Genomic DNA, 21,752 nt, shown 5'->3' with positions numbered 1-21,752 from the left:
AGCTCTCTCGATGACAAAATCTTCCAACTCCCCCCCCCCCCCCCCCCAATGAGCGGCGGTAGTTTTGTCAGCGGCAACTGTTCACACCGGTGCTTTTCCTCGACAAAACTTTTCTCTTTTGGGGGGGAGGGGGTGCTTATTTAACACCTCTGAACGACAAAAGTTTTGTTGTTCACTTGTCAGTGTAGACAAAGCCTAAGTGGGCCTTAAGTGAGATATAGGTGCACAGGGATGAATTTCACCCTCACTGAGAACTACAGTAGCATAGTGGTCCAAATGATGTTCACTTGGAACTTTGGCTGCAATATTTATATTCAAATACATATATCTACAATATTGAACCTCCAGCCCTGATTCTGCAGATTCTTAATGGACTATCCATGAATATCAGTGGCTCATTGGGATAATAAATAATAATAATAATAATAATGTGTATTGTAGATACAGTCGTGGATCATTGTGCTAGGTGCTATGTGAACACAGTCTCTGCCCCAAGATATATGTTGTATATTCATTAGCAGTAAAGATGGTAATGTAGATTGAGTGTTGAAAAGATCTTGGTCTTTTCTTCTCTAGACAAAGTGAATGCAGCATCAGGCATTCTGTATATACTACACAATACTATAAAACTATCTCAGAAATATTTTAGAAAGTGTTAAAAGAAATTGCTGAGACTATTTTTTAGAAAGCTTTGTGACTTAGTTACCCTGAGTTCAACTAGATAAAGCCTCAGAGGAAGGAAAAACTAATAACTAATAAATTTGAAAAACATTTAAATTGATCACAATTTTTTTCTATACATAAAAATGCCATCGATTTATAAACTGATATTCTATGACCTTCCAAGATTAGAAGCAAGCACTGTGTCCCACGGAAAAGCTGAACTTCTTCCCTTTCTAGTGCTGTAAAGGCTTCATTTCTACGCCTTCAGAACTGAAACCTGTTACAGGTGTGGAACTTATGATTACTCAGCCTGGGCCTTGGGCCAGTGTAATTTGGAAATGGAGGGAAATTCTATATTTAGGCCCTGGCCTTGCAAAGATTTAAGCAAGTCCTTAACTTTATGCACTGTGTGTAAAGATAAGTAGCTGTGTAAGAATTTGGGGGATTGGGGCTTTAAGGGAAAAAAAGGAAATATTTTGCTAGAAGGGTTTTAATTTTGTTTTTTCTTAAAATGGCAGCTCAGAAATTCTCAGAAATCTGGAATATTATACTAAGTCCTGGGGAGGTGTATTAGGCCTCAGTCCTGCAAAGAATTGAAGTAAATGGGACTACTCACAGTGTGTAATATTAAGCATGTACAAGAGTCTGTGCAGGCTCAAGCCTATACAGGCAGCATGAAGATGAGGTGGGCAGAGCACAGGTCAGGTGGCCAAGGGTATAAGATACATGCAACTTATCGTATGAGTCCACAATTTATAACAAGACTTTCCAATTTATTGTATTGTTATCTCAACATAGGCAAGGTTTCATGACAATTTTGCAAAGATTTGTGTGTATGTGTGTGTGTGCGAGAGAGAGAGAGAGAGAGAGAGAGAAATTGATGGTGTCTGGTATTTTCTTTGATGCAGTCTTATCATTTATAAGGAATGTATGAAGTCCTGCTTCTCTAAATGCAGGAGGAACCAAGAACAAGAGGAGCATTTTCTTAGCTTACAGCTTAACAAATCCAAAAGATCTCTCTCTCTAGTTCAGTGGTTCTCAACCCTTGGCCCGTGGGCTGCATGTGGCCCAATTAGCACACAGCTGTGGCCCAGCTGTGTGCTAAAAAAATTTCAAAATTTGCTGCTCCGGTCTGGCGGGGGGGAGACAGCGTGAGGCAGTCCTGCTGAAGCGCTCCTGCCAGCAGCAGACTGGTGAGTGCTGCAGGGTGCAGGAGAGTGGGTCTCTGGGGAGGTTTGTGGGGGGACTCTGGGCAGTGAGGGGGTGGGAAGCTCTAGACAGCATAGGTGTAGGAACTAGGGATGTGCGGGGGTGCTACAGCGCCCTCAAGTTTTATGTGGGTCTCCGCTCCTGGCCCCACACCTGGGGTCCTGGCTGTGGTCCCGTACCTGGGGCTCTGCTCCTGGCTCCACACCGGTGGTTCCGGCTGCTTGACCTGGCAAGGCTCAGATCCCAGCTGCCCAGCCTGGCACAGCAGGGCTCAAGTCCTGCCTGCCCGGCCCCATGCCCGGGGCACCGCTCCTGGCCTCAGTCTGTGCGGGGGGCACTAGGCATAGGGACTTGTGGGGGGGGGCTGGGGAGGCAATGTGGTTCTCAACCAGCAGCTCACATAACACATTGTGGGCTGCATATGCAGCCTACAATGATAAATAGGTTGAGAATCACTGCTCCAGCTTTTTCCAGGGTCACACTGTGCTCACTGGCTACAGCTTGGCTTGCTTGCTTTTTGCCTCTGCCTCCTTCCCTGTTCTGTGTGTTCTGCCTTCCCACACCCACACACAAAATACTCAGAAAAAGCCCATCACTCACCCAGTCCAAACTCCTGGGTGGGTTCACAGTTCCCTTTTGTGTTAAGTGAGGTGCTTCTGACTCACTCATCCTGACAGTGCTGTTAATTGAAGGGTGAATTCACACCCAATCCCAATCAGATTTTAACTCAACCCATAACAAGGTTTCGATATATATATAAAATCCATGACATGTTTCCTCACTTAGGCCCTGATCCAAAACCCAGTGAAGTCATTGACTACATGGGCTTTTCATGGGATTTGTAGATTGAATTCCTGCTCCCACTGAAGTTAATGGTTAAACTCCCATTGACTTCAATGAGAGCAATACTGAGCCCTTAGGATATTTCATAAGTGAAACAAGAAATTTTGTTTCTACTTTGCTTTTTTCTAACTAAAATAAATAATTTTTTGGTATTTGTTGAATGCCCACAGGTGAAGAATATCAGAGGGGTAGCCGTGTTAGTCTGGATCTGTAAAAAGTGACAAAGAGTCCTGTGGCACCTTATAGACTAACAGACGTATTGGAGCATGAGCTTTCGTGAGTGAATACTCACTTCATCGGATGCATGTAGTGTAAATTTCCAGAGGCAGGTATAAATATGCAGGCAAGAATCAGGCTAGAGATAACCAGGTTAGTTCAATCAGGGAGGATGAGGCCCTCTTCTAGCAGTTGAGGTGTGAACACCAAGGGAGGAGAAACTGCTTTTGTAGTTGGCTAGCCATTCACAGTCTTTGTTTAATCCTGAGCTGATGGTGTCAAATTTGCAAATGAACTGAAGCTCAGCAGTTTCTCTTTGAAGTCTGGTCCTGAAGGTTTTTTTGCTGCAGGATGGCTACCTTTAAATCTGCTATTGTGTGTCCAGGGAGATTGAAGTGTTCTCCTACAGGTTTTTGTATATTGCCATTCCTAATATCTGATTTGTGTCCATTTATCCTTTTATGTAGGGACTGTCCAGTTTGGCCGATGTACATAGCAGAGGGGCATTGCTGGCACATGATGGCATATATTACATTGGTGGACGTGCAGGTGAATGAACCGGTGATGGTGTGGCTGATCTAGTTAGGTCCTGTGATGGTGTCGCTGGTGTAGATATATGGCAGAGTTGGCATTGAGGTTTGTTGTATGGATTGGTTCCTGAGTTAGAGTTGCTATGGTGTGGTGTGTAGTTGCTGCTGAGAATATGCTTCAGATTGGCGGGTTGTCTGTGGGCGAGGACTGGCCTGCCACCCAAGGCCTGTGAAAGTGAGGGATCATTGTCCAGGATGGGTTGTAGATCACTGATGAAAGAAGAGGCCAAATTTATTCTTATTCCTTGTGTGGTATCTAACTAACAGGAATCTTTATGAATAAAGAGTTATTTATAATCTTTAATATGATTACCTTAGATCTCCATTAGCCCTGGTGCAGTATGAAATTAGCAGGGTAAGAACATTTTCAGAGCATGTACTGACATGAGTCCTGTCACTGAAACAAATGTGATATATTCACTCTTCACAGCAATGGGTTCCATGTGGAGGTACACCAGATAGATAGATATCTCAGGAATTGTAAACGGGTGCAGTATGCAGCGATACACTTGTTAAGAAGTTCTTTTCAATGACTGCCTATGTTGCCAGTTTTCCATGGTCTGCACTGGCTTCCAGGTGGAGTTTAAAGCATTAATTTTGACCTATGAAGTACTAAACAGCTTGGGACCTGCCTATCTGAGAGCCCGCCTCTCTCCTGTCACCATTCAGCCCCAGTAGCGAATCCATCTCTTGTGCCTAATCCCTCTTGTTAGAAAAGGGAGCAGTTGAAAGAGCATTCTCTGCAAGGGCCCCTTACCTTTGGAACATTTTCCCCACCAAGATACAAAAATAGCATGAATTTGTTGATCCTCCAGACATGCTGCAAACCCCATCTGTTTGAGCAGGTATTGGCTGTAGTAGTAAAGGGATGCTGAAGCAGTTGAAGGTGGGATTTTCACTTGGCAAGGGGGTTAAACTGAACTGATAATGGAATGATGTGTGGGAGGAAGGAGAAGTACTGCTGCTTTGCAGGATTTATGTTCTGGAACTCCTATGTTGTTTTAAAGTGGCCGGAAAGGCCACCTGGAGCTTTGGATGGGTGCCCATTGGTGTGGAGTTTCTTTTAGAGTGAAACATACATATATACATGTGTCAATTTGTGTCTGATTGACCAGTATCTATGGTAGGTAAGTGCTGAAAGTACAAGAAAGATTTGACCATAAAAATGAAAGTGTGTGTGGGAGGAGCAGAGAAGTGGCCCTATAGGAACAGTGAGGTGGCTATGCCTTCCCTCTATCTTGCACAGCGCCCGCCTTTTCCACTAATTATTCATATTGATTGGAGGGGAGAGAGATCAGTTATTCCAGCACATACACTGTACTTTAAATCAATATGATGGGGAATAATCCACTCCCAGTCAAACTAATGATATCTTAAGATAAATGAAAGAAGGTCTGCTAAAGGTGACAAAACTGCTTTGTTATTTATAATCCTGATTATTAAACAGTGCTTTTAAAATTATTGTATTTCTCTAGTCTAAAGAACAGTGTTATTTTCAATTGTTTGAAATGCACCTATATATTGTACACTCTGCATGTAAAACACCTTAATGCATGCATATGTTAACAGAAAAGCAATTAATGATGAATAAAACTTACCAGTGACAATGCTCCCAGACCTCTTCCCCACCCATGCTTTCACAACCAGCATGAGTAGTAGACTCTCTCTCTCTCTCTCTCTCTCTCTCACACACACACACACACGTGAGGTTTGGGAGCATTGTCTTCGGGGAGTTTTATTCCTCATTAACGGATTTTCAATTAACACATTGTAACAGGGTGGGACTCACCACCTGGCACCTCCTGCTGGTGACTCTGAGAATTAGCTCTGTCCAGTGGAGTGCCCCCTCCTGGTGGTGTCCTGTCCGTCGTTCCGCCCTCTGTTGCTGTCTCTGGACCCGCGTTGCTGCCTGCTCGGTAGCGTCCTCTTCGAGGCCACTGCCCTCCGGCAGTGCCCCTTAGTCCATCCGCACCCCCTTCCGGGGGTCGGTGATCAGCAGTCCTACGCCCCAGCCACTATGTCTAATCACACCCTCTGAGTCCAATCCCTCTTGTCAGGGATCTGGTGTAGTATAATGGCCGCTCCCTAGGGCCATTGGCTGGGTGTACTGCAAGGGGGAAGGGGGGGACCCAGGCCCACCCTCTACTCTGGGTCCCGGCCCAGGGACCCTCTGGCATCAGCCTTGTTGTCCTCCTTCTCTCCCCTCCTCTGTCTGTTTCCCTGGGCTGCTTCCCCTACGGCCCCTTGCACCCGCTAGGCCCTTCCTTTCAGGGCCTGCAGCCTGGCAGCAGGGGCGGCTCTAGTCATTTTGCCACCCCAAGCATGGCGGCACGCCATGGGGGGTGCTCTGCCAGTCGCTGGTCCCGCAGCTCCGGTGGACCTCCCGCAGGCTTGCCTGCGGATGCTCCACCAAAGCCGCAGGACTAGTGGGCCCTCCGCAGGCACGTCTGTGAGAGGTCATAGAATCATAGAATCTCAGTGTTGGAAGGGACCTCAGGAGGTCATCTAGTCCAACCCCCTGCTCAAAGCAGGACCAAACCCAACTAAATCATCCCAGCCAGGGCTTTGTCAAGCCTGACCTTAAAAACCTCTAAGGAAGGAGATTCCACTACCTCCCTAGGTAACCCATTCCAGTGCTTCACCACCCTACTAGTGAAAAAGTTTTTCCTAATGTCCAACCTAAACCTCCCCCTCTGCAACTTGAGATCATTACTCCTTGTTCTGTCATCTTCTACCACTGAGAACAGTCTAGATCCATCCTCTTTGGAACCCCCTTTCAGGTAGTTGAAAGCAGCTATCAAATCCCCCCTCATTCTTCTCTTCTGCAGACTAAAAAATCCCAGTTCCCTCAGCCTCTTCTCATAAGTCATGTGCTCCAGACCCCTAATCATTTTTGTTGCCCTCTGCTGGACTCTCTCCAATTTATCCACATCCTTCTTGTAGTGTGGGGCCCAAAACTGGACACAGTACTCCAAATGAGGCCTCACCAGTGCTGAGTAGAAGGGAATGATCACATCCCTCGATCTGCTGGAAATGCTCCTACTTATACAACCCAAAATGCCATTAGCCTTCTTGGCAACAAGGGCACACTGTTGACTCATATTCAGCTTTTCGTCCACCGTAACCCCTAGGTCCTTTTCTGCAGAACTGCTGCCCAGCCATTCGGTCCCTAGTCTGTAACAGTGCATGGGATTCTTCCGTCCTAAGTGCAGGACTCTGCACTTGTCCTTGTTGAACCTCATCATATTTCTTTTGGCCCAATCCTCTAATTTGTCTAGGTCCCTCTGTATCCTATCCCTACCCTCCAGCGTATCAACCACTCCTCCCAGTTTAGTGTCATCTGCAAACTTGCTAAGGGTGCAGTCCACACCATCCTCCAGATCGTTAATGAAGATATTGAATAAAACCAGCCCCAGCACCGACCCTTGGGGCACTCCATTTGATACCGGCTGCCAACTAGACATGGAACCATTGATCACTACCCGTTGAGCCCGATCATCTAGCCAGTTTTCTATCCACCTTACCGTCCATTCATCCAGCCCATACTTCTTTAACTTGCTGGCAAGAATACTGTGGGAGACTGTATCAAAAGCTTTGCTAAAGTCCAGAAATAGCACATCCACTGCTTTCCCCTCATCCACAGAGCCGGTTATCTCATCATAGAAGGCAATTAGGTTAGTCAGGCATGACTTGCCCTTGGTGAATCCATGCTGACTGTTCCTGATCACTTTCCCCTCCTTTAAGTGGTTCAGGATTGATTCCTTGAGGACCTGTTCCATGATTTTTCCAGGGACTGAGGTGAGACTGACTGGCCTGTAGTTCCCTGGATCTTCCTTCTTCCCTTTTTTAAAGATGGGCACTACATTAGCTTTTTTCCAGTCGTCCGGGACCTCCCCCGATCGCCATGATTTTTCAAAGATAATGGCCAATGGCTCTGCAATCTCATCGGCCAACTCCTTTAGCACCCTCGGATGCAGCGCATCTGGCCCCATGGACTTGTGCTCGTCCAGCTTTCCTAAATAGTCCCGAACTACTTCTTTCTCCACAGAGAGCTGGTCACCTCCTCCCCATACCGTGCTGCAGAGTGCAGCTGTCTGGAAGCTGACCTTGTCTGTGAGCTAGCTTTCTCCACATCCTCCGTCACTAGGTTCCCTCCCTCATTCAGCAAGGGGCCCACACTTTCCTTGACTTTCTTCCTGTTGCTAAAATACCTAAAGAAACCCTTCTTGTTACTCCTAACATCTCCGGCTAGCTGCAACTCAAAGTGTGATTTGGCCTTCCTAATTTCACACCTGCATGCCTGAGCAATACTTTTATACTCCTCCCTGGTTATTTGTCCAATCTTCCACTTCTTGTAAGCTGTTTTTTTGTGTTTAAGATGAGCAAGGATTTCACTGTTAAGCCAAGCTGATCGCCTGCCATATTTACTTTTCTTCCTACACATTGGGATGGTTTGTTCCTGCAACCTCAATAAGGTTTCTTTAAAATACAGCCAGCTTTCCTTGACTCCTTTCCCCGTCATGTTATTCTCCCAGGGGACCTTGCCCATCTGTTCCCTGAGGGAGTCAAAGTCTGCTTTTCTGAAGTCCAGGGTCTCTGTTCTACTGCTTTCCTTTTTTCCTTGTGTCAGGATCCTGAACTCGACCATCTCATGGTCTCTGCCTCCCAGTTTCCCATCCACTATTGCTTCCTCTACTATTTCTTCCCTGTTTGTGAGCAGCAGGTCAAGAAGAGCTTTTCCCCTAGTTGGTTCCTCCAGCACTGGCACCAGGAAATTGTCCCCTACACTTTCCAGAAACTTCCTGGATTGTCTGTGCACCGCTGTATTGCTCTCCCAGCAGATATCAGGGTGATTAAAGTCACCCATGAGAACCAGGGCCTGTGATATAGCAACTTCTGTTAGTTGCTGGAAGAAAGCCTCGTCCACCTCATCCCCCTGGTCTGGTGGTCTGTAGCAGACTCCCACCACGACATTACCCTTGTTGTTCATACTTCTAAATTTAATCCAGAGACTCTCAGGTTTTTCTGCAGTTTCATACCGGAGCTCTGAGCAGTCATACTGCTCTCTTACATACAACGCAACTCCCCCACCTTTTCTGCCCTGCCTGTCCTTCCTGAACAGTTTATATCCATCCATGACAGTACTCCAATCATGTGAGTTATCCCACCAAGTCTCTGTTATTCCAATTACATCATAATTCCCTGACTGTGCCAGGACTTCTAGTTCTCCCTGCTTGTTCCCCAGGCTTCTTGCATTTGTGTATAGGCACTTAAGATAACTCGCTGATTGTCCCACTTTCTCAGTCTGAGACAGGAGTCCTCCCCTCTTGCAGTCTCCTGCTTGTGCTTCCTCCTGGTATCCCACTTCCCCACTTACCTCGGGGCTTTGGTCTCCTTCCCCCGGTCCACCGGAGCCACCTGCTGCCCTCCTGGAGACCGGCAGAGAGCCCCCCGTGGCATGCCGCCCCAAGCACACGCTTGGCGTGCTGGGGCCTGGAGCCGCCCCTGCCTGGCAGGCTACGGGCTCAAGCTCCCTAGCCTGGCCAGCATTGCGCTGTCTGCGGTGCTAGTCTCCTCCCTTGGAGACTGACCTTCCCCTCTGCCCCCCTGGGACAGACTGACTGCTCCCTTCCTGGGCAGTCTTTATATGTGGCTGAGCCTGGCCCTGATTGGCTCCCTCCAATCTGGTCCCTGATTGGCTCCCCATAAGCCCTTTTCTGATTGGCTCCCTGTCTGCGTAGGCGCCCTGGCCTGTCGCAGCCCACTTTCACAGGGACTGGGGATGTCCGCCCCACTACAACATGCAGAGAGAGAGGCCTATATATATATTTATATAGATAAATATATTTGGCAAAGAAACACAACAACTTATCTACATGGGAAAGTTTCACCAGTTATACCACTAGTTATACCTGTTTAATCCCCTATGTACATGCTTTAGTTCAGTTGTAGGGGTGGATTTTTTTTTCTATTTAGCTTAACCATCTTCCCAAGAAAAGTAAGCTAAACTGAAAAAAAAGGCACTCATACAAGAATAAGGGTACGTCTATACTACCCGCCGGATTGGTGGGTAGTAATCGATCTATCAGGGATTGATGCCTGTACTCCACCTCAGCAGGAGGAGTAAGCAGCGTCGATGGGGGAGCCGCAGCAGTCGACTCGCCGCCGTGAGGACAGCCAGGTAAGTTGAACTAAGATACTTCGACTTCAGCTACGCGAATAGCATAGCTGAAGTTGCATATCTTAGATTGATCCCCCCCAGTGTAGACCAGCCCTAAGAGTGTTCACATAGGGAATTATATCAGTATAACTATATCTGTTTTAATTCACACCTTAGCTTATGCCAATATAACTTTTCTGTGTAGACAAGCCTTTAGTCTACAATTTACTGAGTGGATAGACAATAATGATGGTTTTGTATTCAATATAGTATTTATTTTAGGAGTGTAGGAACAACACTTCTATTAAAACAAAGTTTGGGTGGAGTGGGGTATGGTTACTTAGCTTGCACTATGTCCTGTGGCATAACCTAGTACAGGCTAAACGGCAGCACTGGCATTGTAGCTGATTCAGAATGAGATTACAGGGACTATAGCTAGAAATTTGCATTTGTCCCCAAGATGGCCGATACATTACCCTCTATCCACCCAAGCTGCTTATTACCATTTCAGGTTCAAATATTTTATCATTTTCTTAACCAACAGGAAGCTGAAAATGAAAATTGTGGAACTGAAGAGACATCCTTGAAAAAGAATTGTGGAAATGCTTCTGCAGGTAGCAGTGTCCTGCCATCAACAGGGAAAAATGTACAGGATGATACATGAATGGTCAACACCTCTATACCTTAGGAAGCCCTGTGCCCCCAGCTATCAGGAGCAAAAGGCTGTAGGAAGCAGAGTTTGTTACTTACTCACACTGGGAATAATGAGAGCATCTTCCCAGCTGTAGATGTTTCATTGTGCGGTCTAAACTGAATTCATATCCTTTTACTAATGGTCAACGTTGCAAGTACAGCTGGTTTTCATTGTACCCATTCAGTGAATACTCAGCTTTAACGGATTCTGTTTTTTTGTTTTCCAGGCTGTCACTTAGCTACTCAAAGCACAGTTAGACCAGGAAAACAGTTTGGCAACAGACTGAGTGTGGCTGTAAGAAATGGAAAGGTTTTCAGTGCGTGTTAAAACAGCATGCAGTCAGTTCCAGGCATCAGTGGCAAGAGTACAAGAAAATTGAAACTAATAATTCAGTATGTGTTGCAGACATGCTCATGTCCAGTTGTCATGCTACCAAAACTGAAAATTGATAGAATGTTGAAATTCAGTGTAGTTGTAGCCATGTTGGTCCCAGGATATTAGATAGACAAGGTGGATGAAGTAATATTTAAAGATATCCATAGAATCATTGATTATTAGGGTTGGAAGGGACCTCAGGAGATCATTTAGTCCAACCTCCTGCTCAAAGCAGGACCAATCCCCAAATGGCCCCCTTACAGATTGAACTCACAACCCTGGGTTTAAGCAGGCCAATACTCAAACCACTAAGCTAGCTCTCCCCTCCATTCTCTGTACAAGACAGATTACTGCTTTTTGGGGATGTGAAACAGATAGAAATTACTTTCTTTTGTAAGAGTCTAAATGAACTGAATGAATTCTCCCCTGACAGCTGGGAGGGGGAGAGACTTCCAGAGCAAACTGATTTGCATAAACACACCCACTCTAGATGTCCAGCAGGTTGAGCGGGGTTGTTCAAAATAATCAACTTTGGCTGGTGTTGGGTTACAAGTCACTTTGGTGCTGAGTGCAGGGCTGGTGGGGTGCTGTTGCCGATGTTGTGGGCTTTGTTATTGGGTGCAGGGAGGCAGGGCTGTGCTTGACCTGTCCCTAATGAGGGGACCATCCTCAGCTGAAAGGACCTCATTAAGCCAGGGGCTTGAATGCCAGAAGCCCTGTGAAAATAACAGGGGTGGGGACAGGTGTACTAGTTGGGAGGTGTGGCCTATCCCCCAAGGATCCTCCCTGGACTGGTCTAACCTGTTCCCTGCCCTCCCCACCCCAGCTGTTCAAAGCAAGAGCTAAATAGGCTTCATCAGGAGCCTCTTTGTTATTTTAAATGCTCAATCAGAGCTGAAATCACTTGAGATGGGGCAGTGTTTCTGCCCAGCCTGCAAAGAGCTGAAAATTAGTCTACTAGTCTACACTGGCAACGTTAAAGCAGCAACGCTTTAACATGGCTTGTGTAGTCGCGGCAGGGTGCTGGGATAGAGCTCTCTCTAAAAAACCCACCTCCACTAGGGGCACAGCTCCCAGCGCTGGTGCACTGTCTACACTGGTGCTTTACAGTGCTGAAACTTGCTGTGCTCTAGGGAGTGTTTTTTCACAACCCGGAGTGAGAAAGTTGCAGCGCTGTAAAGTGCCAGTGTAGACAAGCCCTATGAGACTGATGTGCAGAGGTCACAGCAGAGAGGCAGGTGGCAGCAGAAGGTGACTGATAGTCAGCTGGCGAATGAGTGGCTGGAGAGGCGCAGCGAGCGGCCAGCAGGGCAGCTGGTGGAGAGGTGCGGGGAGTGGCCAGAAGGGCAGCTGGTGGAAAGGTGCAGTGAGTGGCTAGAAGGGCAGCTAGCAGAGAGGGCCAGAGCAGAGCCCCACAGAAAGGGGTGGCGAGCGAGTGCCTCTTTACTCCCCCCCCCTCCACCCAGGATGGGAGGTGAACTCTGCAGATGCATCTCTGAACTCTGGGTGTGCACTGACCAAGGACAGCAACTATGAGTGGGGTGCAGAGAAGGGTCAGGCACATGAAAGGGACTTTTGGGTTGCTGGACTTAAGAACCTGAGGGGAAAAGGACATTGCCCAACTTACTTGAGGTTGGGTCTTTTGCTCATGGTTTACGTTTATGAACCATGTTTGTGGTGTTTTCCCAAATTAATGCCAAGTTACTTCCCTCCTTTTATTAAAAGTTTCTTTTCTACACTCAGACTTTGTGCTTGTAGGTGGGGAAGCATTGCCTCTCAGAGGCACCCAGGAGTGGTGTGTAACTTTGCCAGGTTACTGGTTGGGGGGTTGAGGTGGTTCTGTGTTGTATCAATGGAAAGGAACCCCTAGATATTGAACCCGGCCCTGACTGCTGCTGGCTCCATCTGGCGGAAGGGTTACACTTCTATTCAACCCTCCCTTTACAATTGACTAGCAAGCTGGTGTGGATGTTATATATCTCATCAATACCAGAATGAATAAATGTATATAATATATGTAATATAATATATATTTTGCTGCATAACTCCTAAGAGAAAGCACTGCTGAAGAGTTGAAGAAGACAAGCCATGTATTTTTCTGTCCTTGTTGATGAAACTAAAGATGTATCAAAAAAAGAACAGCTGCGTCTCCTAGTAAACTATCATTGAAAAGTAATCATTCAGTGAAGGTACAGTGTAGGTACAAATGTTGGCAAGCCACATTGTCCCTTCACTGAACCATACATTAGCACAGTATAGTATGCACTTTCTGCTATGCTATGCTAGTCACTCAAGACAATGGCCCGGTGATGGGAACCAGCCTTAACCAATCAGAATGAAGTAAACAGGTGTATCAATCATATAGTAATAAGTAACCTGTGTGATGTCAATCATGTAATACTGAGTAACAAGTCTGTAAGAAAGAGAATAAAAAGCAGCGGTCTGGGACTACCCAGGACACCTCACTGCAGCTCTGTCTCGTCTCTGTTTCCCGATACAACATCTGGTGACCCCGACGTGATCCAGACACAGGACCCCCGACTCATCGGCTGGCTTAGCCTTGGTGCACCTCAGCGCAACGCGCTCCCTCGTGAGTAATGGGGGGGGGGATTTATCCATTGAGCAAAAGGATCATGCAAAAGAGTTATTGAAGCTTATCAAACAGGACGGGTGTACTGCAGTATCGTTACGGCACTTGGAGGAATTGCTCCGAGTGATTGAGTATAAGTGCCCATGGTACTCGAACCGAGGCTCCCTAGATCACTCCGATTGGATAAAGATCGGAGAGGCATTGTTTAGGGAACCTTGAGCCGAGATCCAACATATTCTGTTGTGGCAGCACTGTTCAGCTGCGGTGGGGAGATTACGAAAAGAGGCGTCCCCCTCCGCACCTCCCTTGCTCTCGGTAGAGGCACCTCCCGCCTATCCCCGAGTGCTCCCACCAGCTCCTTTTTTAGCACCAAAAACTTCTACACCAGTGGTGGACACCCTGGGGCAGAAGTCCCTTCATCAGGGTGCTGTCTGTGCCGCCCTTGCAGCGGCGCGGGCGAGCGGGCAGGACCCCTTATTGGAAGAATGGGAGGGAGAAATCCCTTTGATGTTTCCCCTGTCTTATGACCCTCCCAATGAGGCAGGTGAGGTGGTAGCTCGGCACTCCACCCTCCCGTATTCAATTCTTCGGGAGCTTAACAAAGCGGTACGTGAGTCTGGGCTGCGTTCCACTTATGTGCAGGGTATGATAGAAGGGATCGCTAATAGTTATACTATGATCCCGGAGGACTGGAAACATCTATTTCGTATGATCCTTTCCCCTGCACAGTACGTGGTATGGGATAATGAGTTTAGGTTGGCAGCCCTAGCACTCGGTAACGTGCAGAATACTGCTGAGCAAATATATGGGACAGGAGCTTTTGCCACCATGGAGCAACAATCTATATTGCCCATGGAATCTTTTCACCGCACGGCAATGTGCATTCAGAGAGCCTTTCGGCGCGTTCCAGCCTCTGGCAAGCCCCTTCGATCATTCACAAATGTTAAACAACAAGCTACTGAACCTTATCATCATTTCGTTGATCGCCTCAAGGAGGCTGTTCAATGCCAAATTGACAATCCGGACGCTCAGACGGAACTACTTTTACGCTTAGCGTATGAGCAGTCCAATGCTGACTGTCGGAAAATTCTCCAAACTATCATTCACCGCCCTAATTACACACTCGCTGACATGTTGCAGGCATGTGCCGAAGTGGGCACTCAGACCCACGCTATGGCACTGTTGGCGGGAGCAATCCGTCAAGGTAACAAACCTACAGGTAACTGCTTTAACTGCCAGCGACCTGGACACTTCAAAAAGGAGTGCCGGGCCCCAGGAGGTGGTGCTCATAAGGGCGGAACTAACACCACCAGGGGCCGTCCTTCTAAAAAGTGCCCAAAATGTAATAAAGGATATCATTGGGCTAATCAATGTCGCTCCTCAACCCCAGATAATTCGGGAAACTTTCGACCGGGCCCCCCTCCAGCCCCGGTTTAAAGGAGGGAGCTTTGCCTGCCACAGCTGCTCGACCAGCCACAAAAGGCAGTGCTGGTTTGGATCTTATTAATGCAGTAGATATGCAATCCCCTCTTCCTGGTGACATACTCCTCATGCCTACGCAGCTTTCTGGTCCGCTTCCCCCAGACACATTTGGGTTAATTTTGCCTCGTTCTTCTGCCAGTAGTCAGTCTATTATGATTGTGCCCGGAGTTATCGATTCTGATTACACCGGAGTTATTTATGTTCAAATTTGGAGTCATCTTCCCCTTCAGCTAAAGGCGGGAGATTCTTGGGCTCAACTGCTAATCTTACCTTACACAGCGCCGGCCGGACCCAGCCAAGCGAGTCGTGCCGGCGGATTTGGTTCTACTCGCGTTAATCTGGAGCAAGGTCTCCTTTTTCATCCACAGATTGCTGCAGTATTACAACACATCCGAACCCACAAACCGACCCGTAAGTATATCATCAACGGTAAGGAGCTCTATGGGTTGCTAGACACTGGAGCGGATGTTTCAGTAGTTGCACAAAAGCATTGGGACCCTTCCTGGCCTTCCGAAGTTTCCCCCTCTGTTTGGGGAGTGGGAGGCCCGCAATCTTCCCGACAAAGCACCAATTGGCTCTCAGTATGGGATAGTGAGGAAGGGCGAGAGGTTGCAAAAATTCGTCCGTGCATTTTGCCAATTGACATTAATCTCTGGGGGCGAGACCTATTGTCTCAGCTGGGAGCCTCCCTAGTGGTGCCATGACACGTCAATGCTCCTCACACACTGCCCTCCCACTGGAATGGAAAACTCACGTCCCAGTGTGGGTTGAGCAATGGCCACTCCCTCAGGAAAAATTAATAGCCCTTAAGGAATTAGTTGTGCTTACAGTATTTACAGATGTGCTTACAGTATTTACGGACGGGAGTCCAAACCGTGGGGTTCTCTCTTGGCGTGACCCATCTACTACCCACTGGTGTTCTCTGTTTACCCTACCCCAAAGCTCCGCCCAGCGTGCTGAGCTGGCTGCAGTAATTTTAGCCTTTAATCGTTTTTCTATGCAACCGTTTAATATTATCACTGACAGTTTATATGTAGCCAATGTTGTTTCAAATATTAGTGGTAGCTATGTATCACCAGCGCTAGATAAAAATTTGCTAGCTTTGTTTTTAGCATTGCAACATCTCATTCATTCCCGTACCGATCAGTTTTTTATTGCTCATATTCAAAGCCACCAACCTTTCCCTGGCATGTTGACAGAAGGCAATGCCCAGGCGGATGCCCAACTCAGGGCATTCCCTTGTACCCCTATAGAAAGTCATGCCCTACACCATCAAAATGCCAAGGCATTGGCTAAACAATTTCAGATCCCTCTTTCTGATGCTCGAGGTATTGTTCAACAATGTCCTCAATGTACCCTTAACCCACAGGGTCCTCCCATAGGGGTAAATCCCCGTGGTCTCGGAGCCAATCAACTTTGGCAGATGGATGTCACCCTTTTTCCCCCTTTCTCCCCTTGGAAATACCTGCACGTTGTCATCGACACATTTTCTGGTTACACTTGGGTAACTGCCCAAAAAGGGGAGGCTACCAAACATGTTTGTAATCACTTGATTCGCAGTTTTGCGGTAATGGGCAGCCCCGCTGAGTTAAAAACCGACAATGGCCCTGCTTACTGTTCCTCCGCCATGGCCGCATTTTGTGTCCGGTGGGGCATTCTCCACAAATTCGGCATTCCTTATAATTCCCGGGGTCAGGCCATTGTTGAGCGGGCTAACCGCACCCTAAAGGAGGCCCTTACTAAACAAAAACAAAAAGGAGGAGTGCCCCTATCCTTGCCAGATAAGGAAGAATGGCTGGCTCGTGTCTTGTTTACTCTGAATCATTTAAATTTAACTTTGTTTAATAATCAGTTTTTATCTAGAGCCCAGCGCCATTATAGACAGACCGAGCCCCTTCCGGCGCCGAAGGTGATATATCGCAAGCTGCCAGGACCAGAGTGGAGCCTGCCTGTGCCACTCATCACCTGGGGCCGGGGTTACGCAGCAGTGTCAACTGAAACTGGCCCTGTGTGGGTTCCCGCTCGCTTTGTGAAGCCGTGGAGAGATGGCCTGGCATCAGGGGCTAAAGAATCCCATTCCGGACTTCAGTCTAACCCTGACGGATAGGGTGGACAAGATTGACAAGGCCCGAAAGCGTGGCACACCTAACACTGCCATAACATGGGGGCAGGTCAAAGCTTTATCACGGCAGGCTGAACATGTATTAGAGCAAACTAAGGCGGATAAGACTACAGAAAACTATTTTCTTGCGCTAATAGCCAGCTTAAATGCTATTTACTTATGCTGCATCATAATGGATGTGAAAAGGTTAATGATATGTGTCCCCTCATTTGTTTCTCTCTTCATTAAGGGCTGTCCATGGACTAGCCCGGAGCCCCCCCGAAAGTATTAGTCATAGTTAACAAAACAAAAGAGAGGGAGATGAAGGTACAGTGTAGGTACAAATGTTGGCAAGCCACATTGTCCCTTCACTGAACCATACATTAGCACAGTATAGTATGCACTTTCTGCTATGCTATGCTAGTCACTCAAGACAATGGCCCGGTGATGGGAACCAGCCTTAACCAATCAGAATGAAGTAAACAGGTGTATCAATCATATAGTAATAAGTAACCTGTGTGATGTCAATCATGTAATACTGAGTAACAAGTCTGTAAGAAAGAGAATAAAAAGCAGCGGTCTGGGACTACCCAGGACGCCTCACTGCAGCTCTGTCTCGTCTCTGTTTCCCGATACAACAATTCAGGAAAGAGCTCTAGGATAATTCCACATGGAAAACCTAAATGCTGAATTGTTTTCTAACCTGATCTATTCAAGAACTACAATGTTGAAGCTTGATATCAATTACATCAATTACTGTCATTCTCACAGGGTTAATCTCGTTATTGCAGACATGTTCTAGCATCATCCAGTGCCAGGAAGTCTTTATATTTGCTCAGGAGCTCTACATGTTCCTCAACAGCGGTTATAATCACCATGAGCTGTTTCTTAAAGCACAACAAGAGCTAGGCCTGGAAGACCTTGAGCTTGGTGCGTAATGTTAAACTCGGTCTTGGCAATATGATTCTATCTAAAAACTGCATGCAAGATATGGCACTGTAATGGAAACACTGGAAGCTATTTCAGTTCAGACAGCTGATGGAATATTAGCTAGCACTGAAAAGGGCCTGTTGGAGAGACTGGAGAGCTGTTTCTTTATGCTGAGGATCTTCGTTTTGGAAAAAAATATTCAAGAATTTGAACAGTTCTTCAGAAGAACTGCAAAATGAAAACCTAAATTTATGTAGTGCCCTAGAATTAGCAGCAAGCAATATTGCTGCTCTTCAGCAAATGAGATCATCTGAAAGCAAATGGAAGGAGCTCTGTGATGAAGCTGAAAACATGACCAAGGAACTTGAGATTGCCATTCCCAGTCAGGCAGTAGCAAAAGTTGACCTCAATAATGCAAAAACAACAAGGCCACAAACAACAAACAAAATTTCCTCCAAGCTGGCACATTTCTTTGTTTCTGGCACTCTGGGTCAGTCATCCACACATGATGTTCCCAAGATAGGTCAAGAATATATAAAAACTGATTTATACCATCCTGTGCTGTACAGAATTATTGCTGAGCTTGACAAATGAATCACCTATAACTTGCTTTCTGCACTAAGTGCTTACAATCCAAAGAGTGACAATTTTCTTCATTATGTAATGCTGATAGACCACAGGCAGTGGCCAGGATCAAACTTGAGACCTCTGGAGCTAAATACATGAGCTGCAAGACACATGTTTTTTACCCAAGGCCTGTAGCAGGTTCATCAATCTGTAGCTGGTCTAGCTGCCACTAGAGGGGGACAGAGTGCCACACCAAATAGGCATGGGTTACCATTATAACAAGCTAAAGATAATAGCAGCTCATTAGGTATCAAAATACCCATTTTCACAGTCTTGTAAAGAATTTGAAGCTGCCAAGGTGCACATTGCACCACAAATATTGCTGCTCTTAGCCTCTGAGTGCAAAGCTGCAAAACACCTGCATGCCAGCAAGGCCGTTGATTATTTTGCTAAGATGAAAGACCAAGATGTTATCCACTATTATACCTGATATCAGAAGCCTTTTGCTTCCACCCTTCCCACTTCAAAAAATATTGCAACTTAGTTGTTTCCTGTGTCAAAATGTTCCAGCTCCAACATCTAAAATAAATACCTCAGCTTCTCAGCACGTCCACCTTAATCTTATGCCTGTGATAAATGAATTGTTTCAGTCTCCTCTCCTCAGTTTGCAACATGAGTAACTAGCTGCTAAAACGTCCATTTATAAACAATTTAGTGGAACCACATCAGTAGATAAGTTGATACTGTATTATACATAGTTCATGTTTTACATTAGAATGAGGAAAACCAGGTAGAATTATTTTTTGTATTTGAAACAACCAAGGATCACAACAGACTGCAGTACATGTCCTTCAGGCATGATAATGGGGAACTACATATATGGGTATCAGTAGATTTTTTTAAAGTAAATTATTTGATTTTTCTCTACTAAAAATAGTAGCTATGTATCATACTGTATGACTGCACTGCTACCCTATGTAAAGGATAAAAGATTGATACATCAAAGCTGGGAGATCAATAATAGTTTACTCTATTTGCCTCCCGTGGGTTCTGAGCTTTCTCGTTTTCTGAGCTTGAAAATTAGGTGTTATTTGATCCTGGCTCTGCATGCCACAGGTGCAGGTTGCTTAGCTTTAGAAGTTGCCTGTTTGTCTTGTGTTGGTAATTTTGTTGTAGTAAACATATAAAAATTCATATTAAAAATATAGAAAATAATCACAACAAAAGCTCCTGAAATAGATTGACGTTTACATCTTATCCTTCAAAAACTCCAAGAGAATCCAGGGGCCACTTAGGTCCCTGGGCCCATGCTATAAATTGTGCGTGCACACACACACACCCTTCCCACAATCTGAAACAGTGCTCCTGAGATGCAATCTGGTATCACATTTGGGCTCGGGGAAGGTAGTGGCAGTAGCTCCATTGTCCACTGGGGACCTCTGCAGAGTCTGGCTGCAAGAAACCCGATGGTGTGTCTGTGCATACTCTCTCTCTGCTCCCCCTGCTGGCTGAAGGCCAGTGTAGGCCCTGCAAGGAAGAGAAGGAGGCAGCAGCAGCAGCTGGTAGGAAGGTAAAGGGAACAATGTAAGGCATGGGAGGATGGGACAGAAGGAGGGATGCATGAGGGAGACTGCTCTCCAAGACCACAGGCCCCAGACTCCCAGAAACCCCCTACCCAAGTTCTTCCCACTGCCTCACACCAACAATCCCTCTTCTAGACACTCCCACACCAACACCACCCCAACATTCATAGGTGATGCGTAGGGGGGACAGGCGGGGTCATGTGCCCCCCAGATTTCTTCTTGGCCTGCCAGAGGAAGAGGGAGAGGGGCTTTGTCCTTCTCCCACTGCACTTACCCCCAGCACGCTTGGCCCCTGTTCCTGGCAGTCAGGCCCAGTTGGGAAGCGGAGAGGGTGGGCCACCACTGCCACCTCCCCAGCCAAATTCTCTCTCAGGAAGTTGCCCTGCTGCACAGAGCAGTGACCCTGAGCAGCCACCTTCAGTCACGTGAGAAGTGGCTCTCTCCCACTCCACACCTGGGCCCGGCTGCCAGGGACAGGAGCTGAACATGCTGTGGGGGAGGCAGAGCAGAAGAACAGAGGCCCCCCCACCGGTAAAACTCTGGTGGGGTGGGGAGAACGCAGCAGTCCTGGCCTGGGTGTGTGGGGGGGTCGCTGGGGAATGCGCCAGGAGCAGGTATGATGTGACAAACACAAGTGCAGCTTGGCAGGGCCGCCAGGGGGTGGGGGTGTTTCAAGTGGGGCAATTTGTCCCAGGCTCCATGAGCCACTCCGGGTTTTTGGCGGCGGGCCCTTCACTCGCTCCAGGTCTTCGGTGGTGGGTCCTTCAGTGTAGCCGAAGACTCGGAGCGAGTGAAGGACCCACCGCTGAAGTGATGCCAAAGCCTCGGAGCACCACCCGGTGAGTACAAGCACCGCAAGTGGCGGGGGGGCGGGGGAAAGCCACGATTGGTGGCACTTAGGCTGCTCTACTGCCGCCGCTTCATTCAATTGCCGCCAAAGACCTGGTCCTGCCCCAGGCCCCCGGAATCCTCTGGCGGCCCTGCAGTTTGGCACCTAGTTGGTAGATTTGAGAAGGGTGTGACATTATCTAGGGTACAATCTGGACTGTTAAACAGTTGTGTCCCCTCAGTTCTCCAACCTGCCATGCCTCTTACACTGCTTTGCTGTAAGAACATCCACTCTTGGCCTGTTCATTTACAGAGGAACTGGATACTGTGGTGTCTATATATTAAGCCAGATGACTGAAGACAGCAGAGAGGGATCCGCTTTACCACTAAGCTTTGACCCTTGGAACAAGTATGCTAGTGCTAGGGTGACCAGATGTCCTGATAAAATCGGGATTGTCCCGATATTTAACATTTTGCCCCGCATCCCGATTGATGTACAATTGGGACGCCATTTGTGCCGACATTGTAGGGTTTCCAGGCATCCAGTTGGCGCAGGGCTGGCAGGCTCCCTACCTGGCTTCGTGCAGCTCTCCGGAAGCGGCAACATCTCCCTCTGGCTCTTAGGCACAGGGACAGCCAGGGCAACTCTGTGTGCTGCCCCCGCCACGAGCGCCGGCTCCACAGCTCCCATTAGCCAGGAACTACTACAATTTACTAGTATAGGTGTACTGTCAATTGTCTTGCATGATGTTAAGAATCATAAAAAAACATAATTAGTTATGTTTATAGACTCTTTTTATAAGTGCTATATGTATACTAGGGTGACCAGACAGCAAGTATGAAAAATCGGGACAGAGTATTGGGGATAACAGGTGCCCATATAAGAAAAAGCCCTGAATATTGGGATGGGCCCTATAAAAT

At 47.1% G+C, this 21,752-nt stretch overlaps 1 long non-coding RNA gene across 1 annotated transcript in view; it reads right to left on the bottom strand.

The window, feature by feature from the left end:
• Window positions 1-19,720: 19,720 nt before the first annotated feature.
• Window positions 19,721-21,752, bottom strand: part of LOC123370127 — a 44,591-nt gene continuing 42,559 nt past the window's right edge. Inside the window, exons 2-3 of the long non-coding RNA XR_006579288.1 lie at window positions 21,405-21,535; window positions 19,721-19,979 (exon numbers count right to left, since the gene is read on the bottom strand). This is a non-coding gene — a long non-coding RNA (uncharacterized LOC123370127). The remainder of the gene's footprint in view (window positions 19,980-21,404; window positions 21,536-21,752) is intronic.

This window comes from Mauremys mutica, chromosome 1, assembly GCF_020497125.1.
Source record: "Mauremys mutica isolate MM-2020 ecotype Southern chromosome 1, ASM2049712v1, whole genome shotgun sequence".
Taxonomy (NCBI): domain Eukaryota; kingdom Metazoa; phylum Chordata; order Testudines; family Geoemydidae; genus Mauremys; species Mauremys mutica.
This window is presented reverse-complemented; position numbering and strand designations above follow the sequence as displayed.